This window comes from Natrix helvetica (assembly GCF_964273705.1).
Source record: "Natrix helvetica genome assembly, chromosome: 6".
In the NCBI taxonomy this organism is placed as follows: domain Eukaryota; kingdom Metazoa; phylum Chordata; class Lepidosauria; order Squamata; family Natricidae; genus Natrix; species Natrix helvetica.
Window position 1 is genome coordinate 48,693,377 of NC_138553.1, and position 9,585 is coordinate 48,702,961.

Genomic DNA, 9,585 nt, shown 5'->3' on the forward strand with positions numbered 1-9,585 from the left:
ATTAAATCATTAAATCTTGGAATGATGCAAGATTTTCAATGGACTACAGATTGCCCACCCTGAAATTCCAAGACCCCCCTCAGTTTTTCCAAAGCTTTACTTACTGTGCTATGACTGAGACAGCTGCAAGGAGACAACCCCAAGGCAACGATCCAATGTCCTCTTTTATGTTGTCACGACATTATTGTTATCCTTTCTTCCTATCATCTGTTTCTTTTGAACTGCTTGGGAACCAAAAACATCAATAGAAACTTTACTGAGATAGTCTGCAAGAATGTAAGGGCCCGACTCTCTTAAAGAGCTAGTACATGTTTTAAATCTATTATACTTTATTTGGGAAAAGGTGGAAGGCTGTCCTTGAAAGAGAATTTGCATAAGGCAGCAATCCTCTGTATACTTATTTAGTATATTTATTTAGTAGTAAGCATTATTGAACTCTATAATATTGCCCCACACTGGCACAGTTGACCTTTGAACCACCTAGCTGCTGCTTTCTAGACATCTGTAGTTTGCAGGTTGTCTCCTGGGAGTACATTACAAGTATTTAAATGTCTGCTACATAGAACTTGAACTAGTACTCAAAGCTTTCAAAGGGGATCTAAGGTTTGGTATGCTCATTGGATCACAATAATGTAGCTCATCTGGATTTGGTTAACATATTGGATGCCCTGTCATCATGCTTTTTTTTAAAACTATGTTTAGTTTATTCAATAAATCATAGCTAAATGAGAACACAAAATATGAATCAAGTCACTATATAACTAACTTGCTTTGAACTAAATAAAGCAATAAAGTGCTAACTATAATATTGAAATGTTAAAGTAATAATAAGGCTATCAATTTCTATTCTATTTTATTTTTGGTGGACAATATAAATACAAATGAATCATAACCTTTAATGTAGCACATTTTCAATTTAAAATCTATTAATTTATTGTCATCTTCCTGCAACATATGTTTTTGTTAATGTGGTCTACTACTATGATGTCAATGGCTCACAAGTATGTTAGAAATAAAAAGATTGAATACAGAATTAAATTACAATTCATTTGTTTTAGAAGTATTATTGCATGCACTCTGTATAGATAAACAACTTTATATTTAAATTAGAAACAAATGAAAAGCATTCTCAATATAACAGGCATGCCAGGAAAATGGAAAGCTATTTTGGGGCCCAGTGCAACAGGAAGGATTATAACAAATGTCTGCTCTTTGAATACTTTTTTGCCTGAGAGGCACTAATTGAAGTTCCCATGATTCACTGAAACAATGTTATGGCAGAAGCATTGTGGGAAAATTTAAAAATTGCTGAATATCAGCTAAGATGCTTAAGGATTTTGATGCAGGAGAAGGTAATTAGATAGAGGGATGTTAGTTCTGGCTGCAAGAATTCAGATACCCATTAGACAAGATGTATAGGAAGTTGTAACTCTTTGCTCCTATCTAGTGGTTATCTATATTTTAAAAGTCCAGATCTGGTCACTCTACTAAATAGCATTCCACTGCACAGCCCTTCAAGCTCTGATTATGCATATTTGAACAGAATTTCAGTGTTATATCATAATCAATTGTATATGTTTAATATTATATCATCTAATATAGTAGGCCTTATTAATAGTTGAATATTTATCATTAATGAAACCAAGCATGAATATTGCTCTATTTCCATAGAATTGTCTGAGACATCTTAGAGAAAAATCCTAGTTCCTGTGGCAGCGCTTTGTGCTTAGTGCTTTATTATGCTCTGAATCATGGTTGCCAATGACATTTATTTTGTGTTTTGTTCTTTTTTATAATTGATACACTGCCAACTTGACTTTTAAAAAAGCAGTTTTCTTTATTAATAATTTAAAGAGATGTATAAAAATTTAACATTGTTAAAGATATTAATGCATCCTGCTTCTATATTGCAGATGGATATTTTAATTACTTAAACCAGAGTAATGATATAATGAAATATATTCTACTTATGGGAATAAGCTCATAAGCTCAGTGGAATAAACTACGTATAAAAAATAGGAATGAAACAAACCAATACTTACATATTTACTTAGAAATACAGTAATTTCCACCCAAATTCAGTGAGGCTTATTTCTAAAGAGTAGTTCATAAAATGACAATAAACAGTAATTTCTAATGAAATTATTATTTTTATACAAGGATTGATCAGAGCCCCTTTTTTTTAGATTGTTTGGTCCTGCATTTATTTATTTTTATAAATAACTCAAGGCAGCTAATATACTGTACCTAACACTTCTGCCTCCCATTTTCCTCAAAACAACTATGTGAGGTGAGTGGGGCTGAGAGAGAGTGATTAGCCTGAAGTGATCCAGCTGATTTTAATGCCCAAGGCACACCTAGAACTCAGAGTTTCTTGGTTGCTAGCATGATGCCTTAACCACTAGAGCAAACTAGATTATTTGAAACGATTAAATAACTTACAGTTACCTACAGGTCTCCACAGAAATAATTGATTGGTAGATTGATACTGATAAATTGTCCTGGCAAATTCCAAACTTTTATCTTACAGATTTCAAGATGTTTGTGCTGGCAAAACCAACAAGTTTCTTCAAAATCAATCTCTTTTATCAAAAATGTCTTAGATGAGGGAATAGGAGGAGAACTCATCAAATTTACAGATGATACTAAACTGGCAGGCATAGCCAACACCCCAGAAGACAAGCTCAAGATCCAAAAAGATCTTGATAGACTTGAACAATGGGCCCTATCCAGCAAAATGAATTTTAATGTGAAGAAAAGGAAAACTTTACACTTAAGGCAGGAAAAATCAAAGGTATAAGTACAGATTAAACAAGACCTGGCTCAAAAACAGTAACTGTGAGAGGGACCTTGGAGTCCTAGTGGATGATCATTTGAATATGAGCCAGCAGTGTACAGCAGCCGCCAAAAAAGCTAATTCAATCCTTGGCTGTATAAACAGGCATAGAATCAACATCACGTGAAATATTAGTGCCACTTTACAAAACCCTAGTAAGACCACACCTGGAATACTGCAACCAATTTTGGTCACCATACTACAAAAAAGATGTTCAGACTTTGGAAAAAGTTCAGATAAGAGCAACTAAGACAATCAAAGCCTATGAAGAATGGCTACAGGTCTTGGGTCTGGCTACTCTAAAGAAAAGAAGAATTAGGGGTGACATGATAGCAGTATTCCAGTATTTGAGGGGCGGCTAGAAAGAAGAGGGGGGTCAAAGTATTCTCCAAAGCACCAGAGGGCAGGACAAGAAATTTGAAACTGATCAAAAAGAGAAGCGACCTGGAATTAAGGAGGAACTTCATAACAGTGAGGACAATAAACCAATGGAACAGCTTGCATGCAGAAATCATGGTTACTTCATCACTGGAGGTTTTTAAGAAGAGCGCTTGTCTGAGATGCTATAGGTTCTCCTGCTTGAGCAAGGGGCTGGACTTGCTCTATTCTATTCTAAATTCTTTAAAATGTTTTTTCGTTCCTTTCCTTTATTGTGCACATCATCTAACATTTGAACTTAAAACTAATAACTCATTGCTGAAACCTCAGCCAATAATAGGAATTAAATACCTAATGAGCAAGTCATTAAATTTTCCCCAAAAGCTATGTCTGCAATAGCAAAGTGGTAACATAAACTTGTGTATTTGAAATGTGTGCTCTATGGTTTCTAAATTTAATGACTCTCAATCTAAAATAATGGGCAAACTTCTGTTTTGTGATATATTTTATTCCATACTAATAAAGTTGTAAAGTTGAAGCAGTTTCCATTAACTGAAGCCTCCCTTGTGCGTGCAGAAACAACTTTATGTCAATCTATGCCTCCCATGGGCATAAGGCTTGCCATTGGTTGTTTTCCTGCATACGTTATAGGCTTAATTAATGTTCTTGTTAGATCTTATATTTGAGGCTGATTTTAACCGTGTTATTGTAATGTAGGTACTGATGAGCCAATACTAAATGCTTGCTTCTACCTCTGTTCATCTTTTAGCTGTATTGTTTAAGTTATTAAAAGGGACTAATTGTTTTAAAGTTGTAAATGTTAAATAGCAGATGCAAATAGCCACTATCTGATTTTAAACTAATCGTTGTCTCAGTCCAGATCCAATCAAAGACTTCTTGTTGTGGAGAAATGGCAGGGATGTAAATCAAATGAAAATACAAATAAGCAGATTCTGCATTGTATTCCTTAAGATATGCTCATTAAATAACAATTACACAGGAAGAAATTTCTGCCATATCTGAGAGAAATTAAAGGGTTCCTACCCGCAAAAAATATTTTTAGTTTAAAGCTTTGCAGTTCATTAAGAGGAAGCTTGAAACCAGGAAAAATCTAGATGAACCTTTATTCAGGTAGAATGCAGGTTCTGTTGTAATTCCTACCAGCAAAAGATGGTAGGTAATATGGTAATATTTCAACTTAAGTAGTCCTTGACTTACAACTGTTCAAACAGTGCCATTCAAAGTTGCAATGGCACTGAAAAAAGTGACAGGACTGTTTTTCACAGTTACAACCTTTGCAACAGCCCCATGTCCATGTGAACAAAATTCAGATGATTGGCAACTGGTTCATATTTATGACTGTTGCTGTGTCCCAAGATTTTGCAACCTTTTGTCAAGCAAAGTCAATGGAGAAGTCAGATTCACTTAACAACTGGGTTACTAACTTATCAGCTGCAGTGATTCACTTAATAACTGTGGCAAGAAAAATCGTAAAATGGGGCAAAAGTCACTTAGCAAATGTCTCATTCAACAACATAAATTTGGGGCTCAATTGTGGTTGTAAGTCTAGGACTACATGTATAACATTTCCTTTCAAAATAAGTCCCAACAGTTTTTAGGCCAACATTTTGCTCAATTTGACTTTCAATGGTTCCTAAGATATGATTCATTTTTTCCTGCACATTTTAATTCCAGTTTTATTTTTTGCAAATGTTTGCGTTGATTGAATTTTGTAAAAACAAAAACAAAAAACACCTTCATATTAGAGGAGAAAAAGGATATAGCACATTTCTCTAAACAAACTAAAATATATATTGAAATAACAAATAACAAATTTCTTTGCTCTACATTGCCCCCCTATGTTTTCTTCCCATGAAAACCTGTTGGAATATCTTGAGACCACCCACAGATGAAAGGAGAAGAACTGTGTTAGGCCTGCACAATATCTTGAGGATTTTAGGACAATGAGAAAACAGTTTGTTTCTTAGTATTTAGACTGAAGCTCCTTTAATCATTCAGATGGCTCTGTTCTACCCAAAAAGGATCAATCAATTCCTCTGGCAACAATAAAAAAACAAACATCTAAATCAAAGAAAGTCATCCATTAAGCTCAAAAAATACAAAGAACTAGGCAGATGATGATTTATTAAGCAGTTACACATTTGTTCACTTGTTAAACAACTTGAGATATTCTATTTAACAAAAGGAAAAGACTGAAATTTAAGCTTGTAATCCATCTACTTGTTCAGACCACCTTTTACAGATATACTTGAAATTATGAAAGATAAATGAAAGCTCACTATCCTAATAGAAATGTTAATTAGAGCCATTGTGTCATTTGTTTTTGATTGCCCTTGCTCTTGAAATAAGAGTATTAATTCCTTATGTGGTATTCCATTTTTATTTTTATTAGGAATGGCAAATGGTAAGTAATTAAAGGCAAAGAGCTTTTCTTTATGCTTAATATTAATCCATGTTTATCTATGCTCTCCTGGGGTCTTGTAGTAGTAACATTTTAAACAGTTCTTTCGTGCCAAATTCTGCCTTAAGATATAGAGGCTAGAAACAGGCTGCAGAAGGTCTAAGTTAATGGATTCCCAGTTAAACTACTTGCCCAAGGCCCTTGTGCTTCTTTCAGGTTTAATCACATAACTCTGGTTAAGGAGAGGAAAATATGAAATTATCAGTTGAAAGCTATAATCCATTCACCATCCTGGCCTGTTCAGATGAGGTTCAGTGGTGCCCTTCTGGAAGTCATTGCAGAAAACCATGCAAAACTTGGATTTTTGCTAGCACTGAATGAGTATATCTCAAACACAATAAACAAATCCTCAGGATGTCCAGTATTCAAAATGATCTGTTAAAGACCTGGAGTGTTGAAGGAAACATAATGGTCACAAACGTACAAATTTTTCCTGTTGAGTACATGGGTGTATCAAACAAAGTTATGTGATCCTTCCTCAACTCTGCTAAACTGGGCTCTCTACTGCTTGCCAAAATCTGTGCTAGAAAAAATGTTGGAGTGGGTTTGGGGGGGGGGGGGGGGTTGGCAGCTTGTTCCATTATCTCTTTTATCTTACCGAAAGCTGAAAGGCATTAAGTTGCACAGTAAATCACTTAACTAGAGCTAGAGTGTGATGGCTAGACCACAAAGAAAAATAATACAATATATACATTTTGAATATTTTTAGTATTAAAATGAAATAGCATAATAACATGATAGGTATAGCCTATAATTTTCAACATTTTAATCTGCTGTTGTCATTGCTGCAATGTAGTTCTGAGAAATTTGTGATTTGTTATCTTGTACTTTTTTTCCTTTTTCGAAAATGAATCGTACTCAATCTAAGACAACCAGAATACTAATTGGAAATAGGAGATTACAAGTACGTGCCCAAAAATGAGGTGGAAAATGTAACTGATTAATAAGAAAAGTACTCACCATCTATATATTTCTAAAACTCTCAAGTCTGTTTGTTTGTTTGTAACTTTCAACTGGGTGAAATTGGAAAGTATAGGGCAACAATTATTGAAGCATGATAACTCAAATGGGCTAACTTACAAAATTCTGGGACGTGGGACCCATGATTCCTGTGGCAATAAAATTTGATAAGGTTGTGGATGCTTCAGCACCACCACTGCTTCTGACTACATTTTTAACCTGTGTTTCACCGAAAATAAGACCCAGTTTTATATTTTGGGGGGCTCCAAAATAAGCACCAGGGAAACACGATATCAGGGTGGTCAGTCTGGCTGGATGCCCCACCCCCTGGCGTGCACACAGGTGGCAAGCATGCGGTAACCAACAGTGTCCAGCAGCATCTGCAGTCTGCTGGCCCCTTGGTTGGTACATTCTGGGGCTGCACAACCCACGCAGTGTAGGTGAGTTGATTACCTGTCCAAGCAGCAGATGGGGACAGAGACGCGGTGGGAGCACGCGATTCGGACGTGCTGCACAGGCTGCAGGAAAGCCAAGAGTCAGTAGGCCGGAGCAGGCGGTCGGCTGCAGGACACTTGTCTTTGCACAGTGGCACCGGCAGCAGACGGAGGCAGAGGCACAGGAGGGAAGGCAACCAATCCTGACATGCCATACAGGCTTCAGGCAAGCCAAGAGATGCAAAGACAAACCTCCCATGGCTTCCTGCCCACTCTATCCCATCATCTCTCGGCTTGTTTGTGGCTCACGTGGCGCATCAGGATCACCTGCCTTCCCCCCCACAGTGCCGCTATGTGAAGACAAGCCGGGTGCCGCCCACTCCAGCCCACTGACTCTCGGCTTTCCCACAGACTGCGCAGCATGTCCAGATAGCCTGTCTTCCTCCTATGCCTCTGCCTCCATCTGCTGCCAGTGCAGGGTCTGCAAAGATGAGCCTCCTGTGGCCACTTGCTCGGTCCAGCCCACTGACTCTCAGTTTCTCACAGCCCACTGGGATGTCAATAATTTCTGCACCAAAGTGAAGGATCTCATCCTATTATGCTTTACTGGCAGGATCTCATTAAATAGTATCTCTATTCTGGTCTATTAAGAATCTCATTAAATATTATCTACTCATCAGTACAAAAGTTATAAGTAAATAACTACCTAGAAATACCAAGAATTGAACACAAGGTCCAATTGTTGGATTACAACTCACATCATCCTTGATCACTAGCCATGCTGACTAGGGGTGACTGAAATTGGAATTCAACTAAATCTAGAGGACACAAGTTATTTATCTCTACCATTTAGACAAGTAATAATAAAAGGAAGAACATGAAATTCTGAAGTACTATTTGTATTTTTCATTGATAAAGATGATATAAACATTGATTTTAACAATTCACCACAATGTGGGTGCAAATAATTTGTGATGAATGGTACCACACAACAAATATTTTGCTTATGTCAGGGGTGTCCAAACTTGGGAACTTTAAGACTTGTGGACTTCAACTCCCAGAATTCCCCAGCCAGCATGGCTGGCTGGGGAATTCTGGGAGTTGAAGTCCACAAGTCTTAAAGTTCCCAAGTTTGGACACCCATGGCTTATGTTCTTCATCACTATTTAGTACTATATACAGGAGGATTACAAACAGAAAGTGATGAACTTTGACCTTTCCTCCGTAATACTATGTGAAAGAAGCAGGATCATTTAAATTTAAAAATTTCATTGTAAGTACCAAGGAAAACACAATGTGACTTGAGATGGTGTTCTGTAGTTTCTTATGATGCCTGTGGGGAGTAGGAAGGTAGGTGAAGAAGGGAGCATTTGAAAAAGAGGACTTGCTGCCTAATTGCCTAAGTGGTATATTTGCAGCACAATCTTCTTCCCTATGGGATCCTTCAGAGATATTTATTTATTTATTTATTTATTTATTTATTACTTGAACTTATTAGTCGCCCCCTCTCCCCACAGGGACTCGGGGCGACGTACAAAAGTATTATATAGCGTACAGAGGAGGTAAGAATAAATAAATAAGTTACAATACCTAAAAAAGTTAAAACCCCAGTGAAATTAACCCTTAAAAACTAAAATTACCAATTAAAAATGCCCTGGGCTGGAGAGGTTGTAGTATTATGCCAGGTCAGCTAGTCGAAACAGGTAGGTTTTCAGCTTCATACGGAAGGAGCGAAGGTCGGTTGTATATATATGTGGAATATATCTCTCCACACCCTCAACCATGCTGGCTGACAATAATGAGAGACGGTCAAAACCATCTGGAAAGCCCTGCATTCTAGAAAGTAGTGTGTTTTAGGAATTAGCTCACCAGCACATGAAAGGGGCAAGACAGTTCCAAGACTTGAAAAGAAGGGCTGTGAAATTGTTAAGGACAGCCAACCCCCTTCAATACAAGCATACTAATTCAGACCCTCCTTGAAGTTTTCTTGTGTGTCTCGCATTGAGCTTCTATTCCCATAACATTGTTTTTAGCACAGCAGTAAAGCTACTCGGGGGGTGGGTGGGTTTGCTGTCTCTTGTTTAGTTGGTAACAGATTTACAAAAGATGCATCAAAACAGAAGGTCTGGAAAGGCCGTACAGCCGGTTTGTCCCAGGGCATTTCATATCCAGCCATGCTCATGACAATCAGACTGCATTGTGGCGATTGCCTGTTCCCTTGACAGAGGGATCTCAGCCATTTCGACTTTTAACGAGTTTGGATCATTCTTGTGTTTGAAGTTGCTGGAACTACATCAAACAGCCATGGATAAAGAATGCTGCTGAAGGATTTATTCTGTCTGGATAGGAATGTAATGGGGAAGGAGGAGAGGAGGGCAGAGAATATGCAAGGAGGAGGAGAACAGAATAATGTTTCTCCATCCCCCTTTGAGATCTACCCACTAAGAATATTTTGGTGGAGTATCTCACAGAAAAACAATTTAGTTCTAAGCTGT